The sequence below is a fragment of the Anomaloglossus baeobatrachus genome, chromosome 1 (genome assembly GCF_048569485.1).
Source record: "Anomaloglossus baeobatrachus isolate aAnoBae1 chromosome 1, aAnoBae1.hap1, whole genome shotgun sequence".
Taxonomy (NCBI): domain Eukaryota; kingdom Metazoa; phylum Chordata; class Amphibia; order Anura; family Aromobatidae; genus Anomaloglossus; species Anomaloglossus baeobatrachus.
In genome coordinates this window covers 842037548-842053840 of record NC_134353.1, presented here as the reverse complement: position 1 = coordinate 842053840, position 16293 = coordinate 842037548, and the positions used below count along the sequence as shown (strand labels likewise).

The 16293-nt window shown below is 47.3% G+C and overlaps 1 protein-coding gene across 4 annotated transcripts in view; it reads right to left on the bottom strand.

Annotated features, from left to right (window-relative positions):
- Positions 1–16293, bottom strand: part of SSBP2 (single stranded DNA binding protein 2) — a 268346-nt gene that overhangs the window by 240294 nt on the left and 11759 nt on the right. The window lies entirely within an intron of this gene.

Genomic DNA, 16293 nt, shown 5'->3' with positions numbered 1-16293 from the left:
TGCTCTACTGCAGGGACTGGCAGAGTCCTCCCGAGCAAGAGCTGCTCTACTGCAGGGACTGGCAGAGTCATCCGGAGCAAGAGCTGCTCTAATGCATGGGCTGGCAGAGTCCTCCGGAGCAAGAGCTGCTCTAATGCATGGCCTGGCAGAGTCCTCCCGAGCAAGAGCTGCTCTAATGCATGAGCTGGCAGAGTCCTCCCGAGCAAGAGCTGCTCTAATGCATGGGCTGGCAGAGTCCTCCCGAGCAAGAGCTGCTCTAATGCATGGGCCGGCAGAGTCCTCCCGAGCAAGAGCTGCTCTAATGCATGGGCTGGCAGAGTCCACCCGAGCAAGAGCTGCTCTAATGCATGGGCTGGCAGAGTCCTCCCGAGCAAGAGCTGCTCTAATGCATGGGCTGGCAGAGTCCTCCCGAGCAAGAGCTGCTCTACTGCAGGGACTGGCAGAGTCCTCCCGAGCAAGAGCTGCTCTAATGCATGGGCTGGCAGAGTCCTCCCGAGCAAGAGCTGCTCTAATGCAGGGACTGGCAGAGTCCTCCGGAGCAAGAGCTGCTCTACTGCAGGGGCTGGCAGAGTCCTCCCGAGCAAGAGCTGCTCTAATGCATGGGCTGGCAGAGTCCTCCCGAGCAAGAGCTGCTCTAATGCATGGCCTGGCAGAGTCCTCCCGAGCAAGAGCTGCTCTAATGCATGGGCCGGCAGAGTCCTCCCGAGCAAGAGCTGCTCTAATGCATGGCCTGGCAGAGTCCTCCCGAGCAAGAGCTGCTCTAATGCATGGCCTGGCAGAGTCCTCCCGAGCAAGAGCTGCTCTAATGCAGGGACTGGCAGAGTCCTCCGGAGCAAGAGCTGCTCTACTGCAGGGGCTGGCAGAGTCCTCCCGAGCAAGAGCTGCTCTAATGCATGGGCTGGCAGAGTCCTCCCGAGCAAGAGCTGCTCTAATGCATGGCCTGGCAGAGTCCTCCCGAGCAAGAGCTGCTCTAATGCAGGGACTGGCAGAGTCCTCCCGAGCAAGAGCTGCTCTAATGCAGGGACTGGCAGAGTCCTCCCGAGCAAGAGCTGCTCTAATGCATGGGCTGGCAGAGTCCTCCCGAGCAAGAGCTGCTCTAATGCAGGGACTGGCAGAGTCCTCCCGAGCAAGAGCTGCTCTAATGCATGGGCTGGCAGAGTCCTCCCGAGCAAGAGCTGCTCTAATGCAGGGACTGGCAGAGTCCTCCCGAGCAAGAGCTGCTCTAATGCATGGGCTGGCAGAGTCCTCCCGAGCAAGAGCTGCTCTAATGCAGGGACTGGCAGAGTCCTCCCGAGCAAGAGCTGCTCTAATGCATGGCCTGGCAGAGTCATCCGGAGCAAGAGCTGCTCTACTGCAGGGACTGGCAGAGTCCTCCCGAGCAAGAGCTGCTCTAATGCATGGGCTGGCAGAGTCATCCGGAGCAAGAGCTGCTCTAATGCAGGGACTGGCAGAGTCCTCCCGAGCAAGAGCTGCTCTAATGCATGGGCTGGCAGAGTCCTCCCGAGCAAGAGCTGCTCTAATGCAGGGACTGGCAGAGTCCTCCCGAGCAAGAGCTGCTCTAATGCAGGGACTGGCAGAGTCCTCCCGAGCAAGAGCTGCTCTAATGCAGGGACTGGCAGAGTCCTCCCGAGCAAGAGCTGCTCTAATGCATGGGCCGGCAGAGTCCTCCCGAGCAAGAGCTGCTCTAATGCAGGGACTGGCAGAGTCCTCCCGAGCAAGAGCTGCTCTAATGCAGGGACTGGCAGAGTCCTCCCGAGCAAGAGCTGCTCTAATGCAGGGACTGGCAGAGTCCTCCCGAGCAAGAGCTGCTCTTCAGGAAAAAGTTCTATCTTTGTGTAGATACATTTATCATTATTTTCTACATGTTTGCTTGCTGTCAGTGAATGAAAGTTGTTTATTTACAGAAAAAAAACCTAAAAACTTATCCTGGTCCCATCCATCTGGCACAGATGAGCATATTCTTAGGTCCATTTTGCAAGTTCGACGTTTTGGGGCAAGTGCCGACCTCGATGTCCAAGGATCCTCTGACCTGACCTTGGAAGCATATTTGGGGCTGTTAGGCTGCGGATCAGGACATGTGCTGTCAGGACAGGCTGCCTATCTGTACTGGGACTGTGAATGCTGGATGAGTGAAACCCCATTAAAGGGTTTGTAAATCGGATAAATCATGCTCAATCACTGTTTCCCCCCATGTAAACTCATACATTTATACTCTGGTTAAAGCGTCGCCCCAGTAGTGTCGGCACTGGTTCTCCTGGCACTCAATCCACGTAATTATGTTAAGTGATCCCTGAGGCCAATGTCAAGCAAGGCCCGGGAGAGCCAGTGCCAACACCGCTGAAACAGCAATGGAGGCAAGTGCAAGTGTATTATTTCACTTGGGGAACGGGTAAGGGGGAAGCATGGCCATTTAGATGGGGTTGTCAGAGTAGTGGACAATCTGCTTTCTCCTTAAAGGGTTTCCCTAGTGATAGAATATTGGACGTTTTGTCTAGGAAGGTAATCACTATGGTAGATTAGAATGGCCGCCGTCTTGTTACTAATGAATCGGAGAGGAGCCTGTGAGCATGTGCAATAATGACCTTGTAATGACGTATACAACGTACTGTCACGCTATCCCCAGGTGACAGTACTGGAGCATCTCCTGCACATGCTCACAGGCTCCTCGCCAATTATTCTAGGGCAGTTTTCTATGTTAGGCCTCATTCACACATCACGTTTTCTAGTAGCAGTACGATCTGTTATTGTCACTGATAGCACTCGTACCTATGACACTCTGTGGCTATTCACATGTCAGATTTTTTTTTTTCCTTGGACAAAATGGTCCATGCAAAATATGATGAACCTCTGCTGACAATCACTGATGAAATTCAGTCTGTTTTTCTTGTAAGACAAAAAAAACTGATGTCTGAATGAGGCCTAAGGCTGATTTCACAGCTTGGTATTTTGTCGGAAGCCGGATCCGGCACAAATGCGGTACAGTTACATTCATTTAGGATGGAAGCGTGACACCATGTGGACACATGCGGTTGTGTATGAAGTGTATGTCCGCATGGTGTCGTGCTTCCATTGTAAATTAATGTAACTGCATTTGTGTCGGATCCGGCTTCCGACAAAGTACCGGAGATGTGAAACCAGCCTAACACCGGGCAGCGCCTTCCAGTAGGATTTCATGTAACGAGCGGTGGACCTGCGTCACATGTAAATAGCACCATAACATACAACAAACAGCTTTCATATCACTGACAGCAAGCGGAGGTCTTGAAATGTTAGAATAAAAAAACCCAATGCAGATCAGTAAGTTGCACAACTTTTTATTACATAAGCCCCTTTGGTCGCACATCGGTGGTTACTCGGATCTGTCATGTTGCCAGAGGTTACTTTTACTTTGTTTTCTTGGCAACTCTATCCATAAAGGGGACTATGGAGAACGTGGACGGCGGCTATTATCATCTCTCTGAGAGAAAAGCTAAAAAAGAGCAAAGCCGTATGAGGAGCCGTATGAGGTGCCTGCTCAGTGCGGCTGAGGGGTATGAGGAGCCGTATGAGGTGCCTGCTCAGTGCGGCTGAGGGGTATGAGGAGCCGTATGAGGTGCCTGCTCAGTGCGGCTGAGGGGTATGAGGAGCCGTATGAGGTGCCTGCTCAGTGCGGCTAAGGGGTATGAGGAGCCGTATGAGGTGCCTGCTCAGTGCGGCTGAGGGGTATGAGGAGCCGTATGAGGTACCTGCTCAGTGCGGCTAAGGGGTATGAGGAGCCGTATGAGGTGCCTGCTCAGTGCGGCTGAGGGGTATGAGGAGCCGTATGAGGTGCCTGCTCAGTGCGGCTGAGGGGTATGAGGAGCCGTATGAGGTGCCTGCTCAGTGCGGCTGAGGGGTATGAGGAGCCGTATGAGGCGCCTGCTCAGTGCGGCTGAGGGGTATGAGGAGCCGTATGAGGCGCCTGCTCAGTGCAGCTGAGGGGTATGAGGAGCCGTATGAGGTGCCTGCTCAGTGCGGCTGAGGGGTATGAGGAGCCGTATGAGGTGCCTGCTCAGTGCGGCTGAGGTGTATGAGGAGCCGTATGAGGTGCTTGCTCAGTGCGGCTGAGGGGTATGAGGAGCCGTATGAGGTGCCTGCTCAGTGCGGCTGAGGGGTATGAGGAGCCATATGAGGTGCCTGCTCAGTGCGGCTGAGGGGTATGAGGAGCCGTATGAGGTGCCTGCTCAGTGCGGCTGAGGGGTATGAGGAGCCGTATGAGGTGCCTGCTCAGTGCGGCTGAGGGGTATGAGGAGCCGTATGAGGTGCCTGCTCAGTGCGGCTGAGGGGTATGAGGAGCCGTATGAGGAGCAAGGGTGGTGCCTGCTCAGTGCGGCTGAGGGGTATGAGGAGCCGTATGAGGTGCCTGCTCAGTGCGGCTGAGGGGTATGAGGAGCCGTATGAGGTGCCTGCTCAGTGCGGCTGAGGGGTATGAGGAGCCGTATGAGGTGCCTGCTCAGTGCGGCTGAGGGGTATGAGGAGCCGTATGAGGTGCCTGCTCAGTGCGGCTGAGGGGTATGAGGAGCCGTATGAGGTGCCTGCTCAGTGCGGCTGAGGGGTATGAGGAGCCGTATGAGGTGCCTGCTCAGTGCGGCTGAGGTGTATGAGGAGCCGTATGAGGTGCTTGCTCAGTGCGGCTGAGGGGTATGAGGAGCCGTATGAGGTGCTTGCTCAGTGCGGCTGAGGTGTATGAGGAGCCGTATGAGGTGCTTGCTCAGTGCGGCTGAGGGGTATGAGGAGCCATATGAGGTGCCTGCTCATTGCGGCTGAGGGGTATGAGGAGCCGTATGAGGTGCCTGCTCAGTGCGGCTGAGGGGCGGGAGGGCTCAAAATTAAGAATTTGTATGACTGGAAATACATGTGCCAATGTGGTGTCACCGGAGATATAATTAGAAGCAGCTTCTTGACGCTACTACACAGATCGGCATTTCTCAGAGTTACCATCTGAAATAGTGTAATTCTTGCTCGCACAGATTGTTTCCATGACAACGTGAAATCTGGGTGGAGTTTGACTTGTTTCCAATCCATCCTTGTGCGAGATACTGGCAAACGTCGTCACCAGCCATACTATGTCTATTGGCGATAACGTTACCCATGGAATCCGAAAAAGCAGCCACCACTCAGTAGTGCATCCGCTGAACCCACAAATTCAGCCATTAATATACCAGGGGTAACTGGGAACACTAATGTCCCCTCATATCAGGGTGCCCACCTATGCCAGTCCTGGACTACAATGCAGACTGATGAACAATGCAAGAATGCACGGCCGGACACCGGAGGGTTGCACAGAAGTACAAAAACATGGCTGCTATAAGTTTTTGAAACAGTACCTCATCTGCCTACAGACTGTTTCTGGTACTGCAGCTCAGCCCTGAGGGTTGTGCAGTTTTAGTGAACGGTTTTCTAATCCTGTAAACCCCCCCACCCTCCCCCATGAATAAAGTTAATTCTAATTATTCTATTATTTCAAGATCTATTGATTAAAATCAACTTAGTTTGTGGGAAAATCCCTTTAAGGATATAGTCACACACAACAGATCTGTTGTAGACACTTTTGACCTTTCAACTGAAATTAGTCAACATTATTTATATATACAAGGAATATGTGGCAAAAAATCAGCCACATGCAATTATACACTAGTAACACCTGAAAACCACGCTCCCACGAGCCAACACAAGGCCATAATATTCAGCTATATGTATTACAGTTGCACCTCAGAAACCATGCCAACAGACCTTATACCAACTATAGGGGTCTACACAGCGCCACTCCTGTCCACAGCTTGTGTCTAGTATTACAACCCAGCCTCAGCGCCTTTTCTAATCTGGAATTCGGCGCCGTACGGCTTTTTTTTTTTATAATGGAAGATTATGGGCACCGGATTTGTTGTCATCAGTCATATGCCGGAAACTGGCGCCGGTTTCCGTTTTTTGTTTCTGGGCATGCCCAGATGGTGTGTAAATAGTCTGTCTGTCTCTCTCTCTCTGTCGGTCGGTCAGTCTCTCCCTCCCTCCCTTATACTCACCGATCACGAGCGCAGTGCTGCACAGCTGTCACACTGCTCTGGCGGCTTCTCCTCTTTTGAAAATGCTGGCTACTCATTAGTCCATCACTTATTCCCTGCTTACCCCGCCCACCGTCGCCTATGATTGGTTGCAGTCAGACACACCCCCACGCTGAGTGACAGCGGTCTCCCTGCAACCAATCACAGCCGCCGGTGGGCGGGTCTATATAGAATTAAAAAAAAAAAAAAAAAACAGCGTGCGGTCCCCCCTAATTTTGATATAGCCAAGGTGAAGCCACACAGCTAATGGCTGCCATTCTCAGGATGGGGAGCTCCACAGCCTAAAAATATCAGCCAGCAGCCGCCCAGAATTGCCGCATCTAATGGCGGCAGTGCCAGGGTGTGTGCAGTGATGGACGGTAACTGTCTGCATGAAAAAGGAAAAAACAAAAATAAAAAAAAAAATGAATCCGTTTTTTGCTGGATCCGTCGCATCAGTTTTTACACAATCTGCAACGGATCCGTTGCATCAGGCACACGCCGGATTGTGCCTGATGCCAAAAAACTGATGTGTGAACTTAGCCTAAGCCTCTGTAGCTAACAAGTGGGCATTTAGTAACTTACGCACTGCTTCCCATCAACTGGGTGGTCCACAAAAGCATACGAAATGGAGCTGTTTAGCGCCAAGTATTTACTAGAGGAGTTACTAGGCTTAGGTGGTCTACGGCAAAGTGAAGGGTAATTTCTGCACCCCTGGTGGCAAGGATGGAGTTAAAGTCTATGCATACAAAAATATAGTTACAAAACCACAAAAAAAAAAAAAAAGCTCTCCCTGGCTGCTATGGTCTTGGTTTGGCTGACATCTTATAAACAGCGCTGCAGGCAATCACCTGATGTGCTCATAGCTGCCTGCTCTGATCTCACTCACTACAAGCTGAGCATATCAGACATGTGTAATTACTGACACATCTCTGAACAGGCAGTGTGGGTGGAGGGGCAGTACAGAAGAGCTACCAGTGCTAGGAGAGTTGTGCTGCCCCTCCCGCTTGGGGACCTTTATCTGAAAAGTGTTAGTAGTTTGTGGTTTCTAATCAAGTAGAGGTTAGCCTGGTTGATCAGGCAGTTGATCAATTTTCACTAGGGGTGTGTACTTCTCCCTGTATAATGCTGAGCAATCATAAGAAGGCAGCAGCAGCATATGAGAAAAGGACACCCCCCACCATAGCTTAGAGATAGTTTCTCAGTGTGTGAGAAGCTATGGTGGGGGTGTGTCCTTTTCTCATATGCTGCTGCCGCCTTCTTATGATTGGTCAGCATTTTAGAGGGAGAAGAAGTACACACCCCAGTGAAAATTCTATGATAATTCATTAGATATCAAATACTTTGATTGTTATTTTCTACGCAACGGGTGGGCAAGATTAAAAAAAATTATATATAATGTTTTATTCTGCCTTGCAGCCACTATTACATCCTGTGTCCAGTTCAAAATGAAAAATTTGGTGAAAGGTCCTCTTGATATGGTTGCATTTTCATTCTCTTTTTTCATTCCTGTTAATACAGAACCCCAAATGTCCTTCCTTTCACAAACTAATAAATCAGATGCAAAAGATATCGGACACCTCACTGAATACACATCAGAAACCAATGTGGAGATGTTACTCAATGCCAAGCTGAGTCATTGTAAGCCACAAGTAGTAAACTGGAGTGCGGCTTCTATTCAGAGGGCATGCCAAGTATTTGCCGCTGGTAATTATTAACTTGTCAGAACTATTTATTTAGAAGCCGAACTCCTGGGTCACATAAATGAACTGGATTACAAGGAACCGGTTCTTCCGACAAGACGAAGGATTGAGGCCTTGTGTGGATAGAAATTCTATGTGGCTATTTTGCCATTTAAAGTCCATCTTTCTTCCCATATCACTCAGTAAAATTGGGAATAGATTTTGATAGGAGGGCAGTAGGGAATATTTTTCAATGGAACAGCTCACAGGTGGTGAGGATGTACAGAGCCAGCAAAAGCAGGACTGACCCGGCCTCCTACATGTGATTCCCCGCAATCAGCAGCTGTAAATACAACTGCATGCCACCAGTGCCAGGCCTTAGGCTACTTTCACACTTGCGTTGAACGGTATCCGTTGCATTGCGTTGTGTAACGGATGCAACGGATGTGTTGCATATAGTGACACAACGGATGCAACGGATGCTGCAAAACAACGCAATTCGTTTTGATTTTTTTTTTTTTTTTTTTCCCGGTTTTACCAGCGGCAGACTATAGTGAACGATCAGCTGATCGTTCCCTGCAGCCGGCCGCTGGGTGATCAGCTGATTGCTCCCAGTAGCCGGCCGCCGGGTGATCAGCTGATCGCTCCCGCCCGCCGGGTGATCAGCTGATCGCTCCCGGCCGCCGGGTGATCAGCTGATCGCTCCCGGCTGCCGGGTGATCAGCTGATCGCTCCCGGCTGCCGGGTGATCAGCTGATCGCTCCCGGCTGCCGGGTGATCAGCTGATCGCTCCCTGCAGCCGGCCGCTGGGTGATCAGCTGATTGCTCCCAGTAGCCGGCCGCCGGGTGATCAGCTGATTGCTCCCAGTAGCCGGCCGCCGGGTGATCAGCTGATCGCTCCCGCCCGCCGGGTGATCAGCTGATCGCTCCCGGCTGCCGGGTGATCAGCTGATCGCTCCCGGCTGCCGGGTGATCAGCTGATCGCTCCCGGCTGCCGGGTGCCGGGTGATCAGCTGATCGCTCCCGGCCGCCGGGTGATCAGCTGATCGCTCCCTGCAGCCGGCCGCCGGGTGATCAGCTGATCGCTGTCACTTGCCGGCGCCCGGGCATGCCGGCGGGCGGGCGCTCAGCTGAGCGCTGTGACTTGCCGGCGGCCGGGCATGCTGGTGGCCGGTCATTCAGCTGAGCGCTGTCGCTTACCGACGGCCGGGCGCTCAGCTGAACGTTCGGCCACCGCGAGCCAAAATAAAGTTTGATTTAAAAAAAAAAAAAAAAAAAAAAAAAAAAAGAGCATGCGCAGTGAAATCCAGAGGATTCCGCTGCTCAAAATAACGTTACATGCTGCGTTCCTCCCGCTGGGCGGAAGCAACGGAGCGTCGCCCAGCGGAAGCAACGCAGCTCCTTTTGGTACAATCCGTCAACCATACAAGTCTATGGGAAACAGCGGAATCCGTTAACGGATTCCGCTGTTTCCCAAAAGGGCGGATTGTAACGGAAGGAAAATAACGCAAGTGTGAAAGTACCCTAAAGAGTTAAGAATTCTTGGCATAGAGGCAGCCAAATTAGTGGGAGTAATTGGTTGAGTTCACATGTCCTGTAATCATCCGTCAGAATGGATCCTACAGAGATCCATTGGGAAAAGGATTTGTGCAGGATCCGTTTTCTTAACATTGAAGGCTATAGAGAACGAATCCGTTAACGGATTACTATTTATCTTCCCATTTGTACGGGATCCTGTGAAAAAAAAAAAAAAAAAACCCGGATCCGCTACAGATACAAGAGCAACGGATGACTAAATAGCAATCCGTTAATGAATCTGTTCTCCATAGACTCCAATAGTAAAAAAAAAATCCTGATGTAGAAGACATGAGTTACTTAAAAACGGACAAAAAGTTGTGTTTGTAGAACTTTTCTCCCCAATGAATCTTTGCAGAATCTGTTCCAACGGAAGATTACAGGACATGTGGACTCATCTTCCATGATTTGTGGCTGCTGTTCTCCATACTTTACACTACAGCATTCCCCGCTATGACTTTGTCCAATACATAAGCTCTATAGGCTGAGATATCTTTAACACTGTCAGTGTACAGTGCTGATTTCTCTTGGGCATGGTTCACACGAGCGCATGAAAAAATTTGCAGAGCAACATCCAGAAAAACTGCAAGATATTTTTTTTATTAATTGTCTTCTGTGTGCACTCCGTTTTTTTTTATGGCAGCAGATACATTGCAGTTCTGTAAATGCTCCTGTAAATTATCAGTAAAAAAAAAAAAAACTGCTGGCTGTGTTTGGCATCAGAATTTCTTTTTTTGTGCACCCATAGACTTCAATGTGCAAGTTTTACTAAAGAAATTAGTTAATGTCAGTTTGTTGTTTTTTTTTTTTTTAAAAAAACAAATTTGGTCAGGGAGAACAATAAAAAAAAAAAAAAGTGCGTGTGTTTTTTTTTTTCTTAAGCACAGAATTCAGACTGAAAATATGGTGGTGAATGAGCCATTTAGGGCAAGCACAGAAACAATGTACCTCCCTAGAGACCGCATGTAATATTGGGCTCAGGGTCAGGTCTCACAGAATTTTTAAGTGGTTTTGAAGTGGATCCGCTCCAAAAATAAAAAAGTAAAGATGTCTTCAAATACTCTATTAATATGAATATGCTCATTGATTTCAATGGAAAAGCCACATTACTGTTCATACACATTGAAACCTTGGTGCGGTAAAAAGAAAAAGAAGTGATATGTTCTTGTAAAATCTTCTTTAAAACTAACACTGTCCAGTAAAAAAAAAAAAACTGCGAAACTACACATACAAAAAAAAAAAAAAAAAAAAAAAAAGAACCTCTTAAAAACTATGTCCGATCTAAAAAAAAAAAAAAAAAAAAAAAAAAAAAAAAAAAAAAAAAAAAAAAAAAAGGAGAAAGGATCCTGATAATTTCTCCTGAAAATTATGCAGGATTATACACTTTGTGGACATATTAGTCCTGTTAGTGCCAGGATAGCATTTGATGGCAGAGAATCTATCAGGCTGATTCTATACATACCTTTAGTTGTCAGCTAGGATGTATAGGTTTTGAAACACAAGCAAGTAAAGTTTGTAAAATCAGCAGCTTGTTGAGTGGCAGCAGCAGCTGATAGCTGGGGTGGGTATTCATAATGATTCCCGCCCCCCTACCTACCCATCCTCCCTCTGTTATTTATGCTAATTCTATTAAAGAATCGTTTTACTAAGTGACTAAAGGGCCTGTGCTCACATCATACCCATGTGACCAGAAGGAGCAGGGCCTCAGCCAACACAGCTGATACCAGGAAGCAACATTTTTTCTGTTGGCTGAGGCCCCACCCTTTCTGATCACATGGTTATGACATCAGCACAGGTCCTTTTAGTCACAAGTTAAAACAATTGCATAATAGAATTAGTATAAGTAACAGGGGGAGGGGATAACTATGAATACCCAACTCAGCTATCAGCTGCTGCTGTCATTCAATAAGCTGCTCATTTTATTTGCTTGTGTTTCAAAACCTATACATCCGAGCTGACCACTAAAGGTATGTATAGAATCAGCCTGATAGTGCCAGTACAGCACTGGCTTTAGGTTGTATAGGAAAATCCTGTTGATTGCTGTGCTGTAATCGTCCAGAGGTTTTAGCTGTCTTTTCGGGCAACAGCCGGATATTTATTGCCCCACATACATGTAAAATTGGCGTTGTCCGAACCCGCCGATATTGGCCATCAGGCTAATACATACGAAGCCCCAAAATGATGTCGGGGGAGGTAAGCGTTTGGTATGTCCAACTTCAGCCTGCCAATCCGTGAGGAAGGCCCTGTCAGGGGAGTCTGACGCCGGAGTAGTGTATGGAGCAGTCAGAGATGTCATCCAAATATTCAGCAGACGGCTCTTATTGCATATGGAGGGCGGGTTTCCAAGCTACTTATATTGAGGCTGTAGAGGCCGGCCGTCCTCTTGTACCTCCCAATGTGTTGGTTGGTGGATTTCTGTTCAGGAGAGATCAGGACAGGTAGTAAAGCGCAGTTATCACCATCTGGCCTTTTAGTGGTCATTTCATCACCGTACTCTCCATTACTATTGTCACCATTTGTACCACTTGAAGTCTTACCTACATGTGGGACAGATTTATGATCACATGTGGTAATTCAGCAGAAAACACTATCCAGAGTCAATCTGAGGCAAGCGCTCCCATCCAGGTGATGCACGATGCAGCCTGAGCACGGGATGGATGGTGCGGCTGTGGACAAAGCAATGAGGGGCAAAATACAGAGCAAAATGTCACACAGGAACAAAGGCGGTACAGCCGAGCCACTGCAGCACATCCGGGGTGCCACAAATATCAGGGGTTTCTACACGATTAGTGCGGCATAGGCGAGGATCTGATAGAGAACCTGGGATTCTAAGATAAAAGTATCGGTCACATCTGGTATTTTCTATATCATGTCACAGGACCATCAAGTCCAATTCACACTGCATTAATGTCCCTTATATACTGTGTGTCCAATCACAAAGCTAAAATCACACACAGTGTCACGGCCCGAGCACAGGGCACAAAGCACGGACTGGCTGGGGGTCTCCTGACCCAAACCCACGGACTCACAGAGCACAGACGATCAGCCCAAGAAGCTTTCACAGCACAGCCATCTACTGTGTATGGCCGGCTAGAGTGCAGACTTTCTGCAACAGATAGACATTACATAGAGGAACATTGGGCAAAATCTCTGCACAGAGTAATGTGTACTGCAAAGTCGGAGAGAGGCACATTGCATCGAAAGAAAATAGTCTTCATAACACAGGGTACGGTTCTTGCTTTCAATCACCACTCCAGCAGGGTTTTTCCCTTTATTCCAGAGCTGGAGTCGTGCTTTAAATCTAAGTCCCCTGACCACTGTATTTATCTGTTTCCAGCATCAATCCTGTCAATCTCTGTCGACGTGTGACCTGCCGGCAGCTCCACCGTTTCACGGAGCGCACCGAAGATCATAACTAAATACAAGTCTATGAGAGCTTCGTTCTTTCCTTCATAGAGTTGTATTCAGCACCTGTGACGCCACATCTGTTCCCTGGCCAGTCAGAAGTTGGTGCCACGGGAACGGAAAGACACTGAAAAAAAAAGCTGGAGTGGTGCTTTCATATTTCCAAGAATGTTCCCAGAAAGAAAGATCATCCGTTCGGCCCGTTTCACACATCCAGCACTTCGCCGGATCCGGCACGCATGCAGTCCAGTACATTCATTTACAGTGGAGGCGCGACACCATGCGGTTGTGTGCGTCATACATAACCGCATTTGTCTGCATGGTGTCGCGCTTCTACTGTAAATGACTGTACTGCATGCAATGCCGGATGTGTGAAACGGGCCTTCTTTGTCCACGGACATTAACAATTACGAGCAACTGTAAAGGCCAAAATCTTTGTGGCTGTATCAGCAGATTGGACGGGCACTCGTTTAGCGGTTGAGCCACCAGTGACCAACTCAATCTTGAGTGTGCGGCCGCCTTAGAAAGATGGCAGCAGTTTGGAAATTTACAAGAACGTAGTTTTCTCCAGGAAAAATCCATAGAAAGTCATTTTATACCTCAATATTTACCATATTTTCCAATTTTTAAGATACACTTTGTTCCCCCCAAAACTGGTGGAAAAAAAATAGGGGTGCATCTTACAAACCCCATATGGCTTACCAGGGCGGCAGTGGTGGTGCAGGGTTCGCAATACTGTGGGGTTGTGGGGTGTCATGGCGGCAGTTGTCATTGATCTTCCGGCGGGCTTGGAGTAGGGGGCGTCGCGGCTCAGTGTGCAGCAGTGGAGGTTCAGTGATACTGTGCACTACTGATCTGCGGGCTGCTTTGAATCGCCGGCAGTTGACAAAATGAATTTGAAGAAAATGGCCCTCGGAGGTGGTACATGAACAGCTAGGACTCTGAGGCCATTTTCTTGAAGTCCATTGCATCAATCTGTGCCTGTAGCGTCTCTGTGGCCATTTTTTAAGTTTGCGGGCAGATCATTGGTGTATCGCCAACCCTCCACTGCCGCACAGTGACCCTCTTGAGCCACGACACCCCCCTCCTCCAAGCCGCCGGCAGATAAATGGCTCCAGCCGCCATGACACCCCACGAGCCCACAATATCGCTAACCCTCCGCACACTGACCCACTTGAGCCGCGACACCTCCTCATCAGAGCCCGCAGCATCGCCTACCCTGCATCTTGTAACCTTCCTGAGCTGCTCTTCCCTGGTGAGCTAATATAAGAGGCACTAGGTGTATAAGACAGATCCTCATTTTAACAGTAAAAAAAAAAAATGTCTATGTTCCTCCTTCAAATTTGGGGTGCGTCTTATAATCCGGTGCGTCTTATAAAATGAAAAATATGGCAAGTCATAATTTTATGTATTTGTTTAAAAAAATAAAATAAAGTAACGTATGATTATTACATACTGAACAGTTCCGATCCCCAGACTGTAGGTAGAGTGAAGCCTGCGCAGCATTCACCAGCACCGACTGCTTCCTATACGTTGTGGTCGGTACAGACTGAGTGATGTCTGTAGCGAGAGTGTTTTTGTTTTTTCCTTCACTCCATATAATGTAATATTAAAGCAATGCCAACTGGATGGACCCACATTACATATATCTGATGTGCACAGTCTGATCAAGCCCTGTATCAGCTCAATGTGACAAGTGACAAATTGCTCGACGTGCAACTACAAATTGTGTTGTAAACTAAAAGATTTAATCAGCAGTGTTGGAGAAAAAAAAAAAAAAGTTTAATTCATACATAGCCATTGTCTGTCATGGAAGATACAGTGATCGTGTCATATACAGAAATATATATTATATATATATATATATATATATATATATATATATATATATATATATATATATATATATATATATATATATATATATATATATATATATATATATATATATATATATATATATATATATATATACACACACACACACACACACACATACATACATATACATACATACATACATATAAAAAATTCTACATTTGTGCTCATGATAAAAAGGAACCATGCATAATAAAAATAATCAGAAAAAAAATAAATAATGATAATGTACAGCTCTCCACAAATGAACATTTCCTTTAAACAATTACTTTAAAGAAGACTAAAGGCACCCATACACAAAAAGCTATGTCCGCAGTCCGCACTGAACGTTTTTTGTGGATTTTTTGGGCTCAAAACTGCATGACTTTGCTTCCCCACCAAGGTCTATGAATTTTCATTTTTGCTGTCCGCACACAATTTTTTTTTTTTTTTTAGCTGCATTTTTGAGCTAAAAAAAAAAAAAAAAAAATAGACATGTCAGTTCTTTCCTGCGTTTTTCACCCATGCACTGCATTGGACAAGCGCAGCAAAATGCAGCCAAAAACGCACTGCAACGCGGTAAAAACGCATGCACGCCAGTGCGTTTTTGTGGCCAAAAACACACAAAAACGCAGCGTTAGGCTATGTGCACACGTGTGCGCTCCAGGGCTGTGGAGTCGGTAAGCCAAACCTTCGACTCCGACTCCGACTCCTCAAATTCTCTTGCACCGACTCCGACTCCGGCTCCGACTCCGGCTCCGGCTCCGACTCCGACATATATTGCTTATAGTTAGGTGAAAAATTTATTGTAGTACATGAATATGTGTATGTGAACATCAGACATTTAATAATTTTTATGATACAATAATCAAGATATTTGGATAGAACATAAAATATATATATTGGAATACAACTTTAGAACACAAAAAACTGTAATAAATTGTAAATATGTAATACACTATGTAATATACAGTAGATTACATATATATCTTGTGTGTGTGTATATACACTGTATATATATATATATATATTATATATATTACATATTTACAATTTATTAGTTTTTTTGTGTTCTAAAGTTGTATTCCAATAAATATTTTATGTTCTATCCAAATATCTTGATTATTGTATCATAAAAACAATTAAATGTCTGATGTTCACATTGTACTACAATAAATTTTTCACTTAAATATAAGCATTATACTAAATGTTATTATTTAGTAAAATATTCAGCACATTCTGCATTGCACTCCTGTCCCCAATTTATTATATATTTTAGGAGTCGGAGTCGGTGCATTTTATACCGACTCCGACTCCACCAAAATGAGCTCCGACTCCGACTCCACGACTCCGACTCCGACTCCACAGCCCTGGTGCGCTCTGCACCGCACACAAAAGGTCCGCTTTAGAGCGCAGCTGAAAGGCTCCGTTGTGAAGCGCATGGCGCTTGCAGAATTCGTGCGCCCTGGATGCTGCCTCTCCCTATAGGCAGCATGCAAAGTGCACGGAAGAAGTGACATGTCACTTCTTAGAACGCACGCTTAGGGCAGCAGCCGAATCGCTGCGCTCTAATACGCCACGTGCGCACGTCTCCTGCACAATCTTCATAGACTGTGCAGGGGAGGCCGGACGCATGCAGTTACGCTGCGGTGCAGAACGCAGCGTAACTGCATACAATACGCACACGTGCGCACATAGCCTCAAAAACAGAGTGC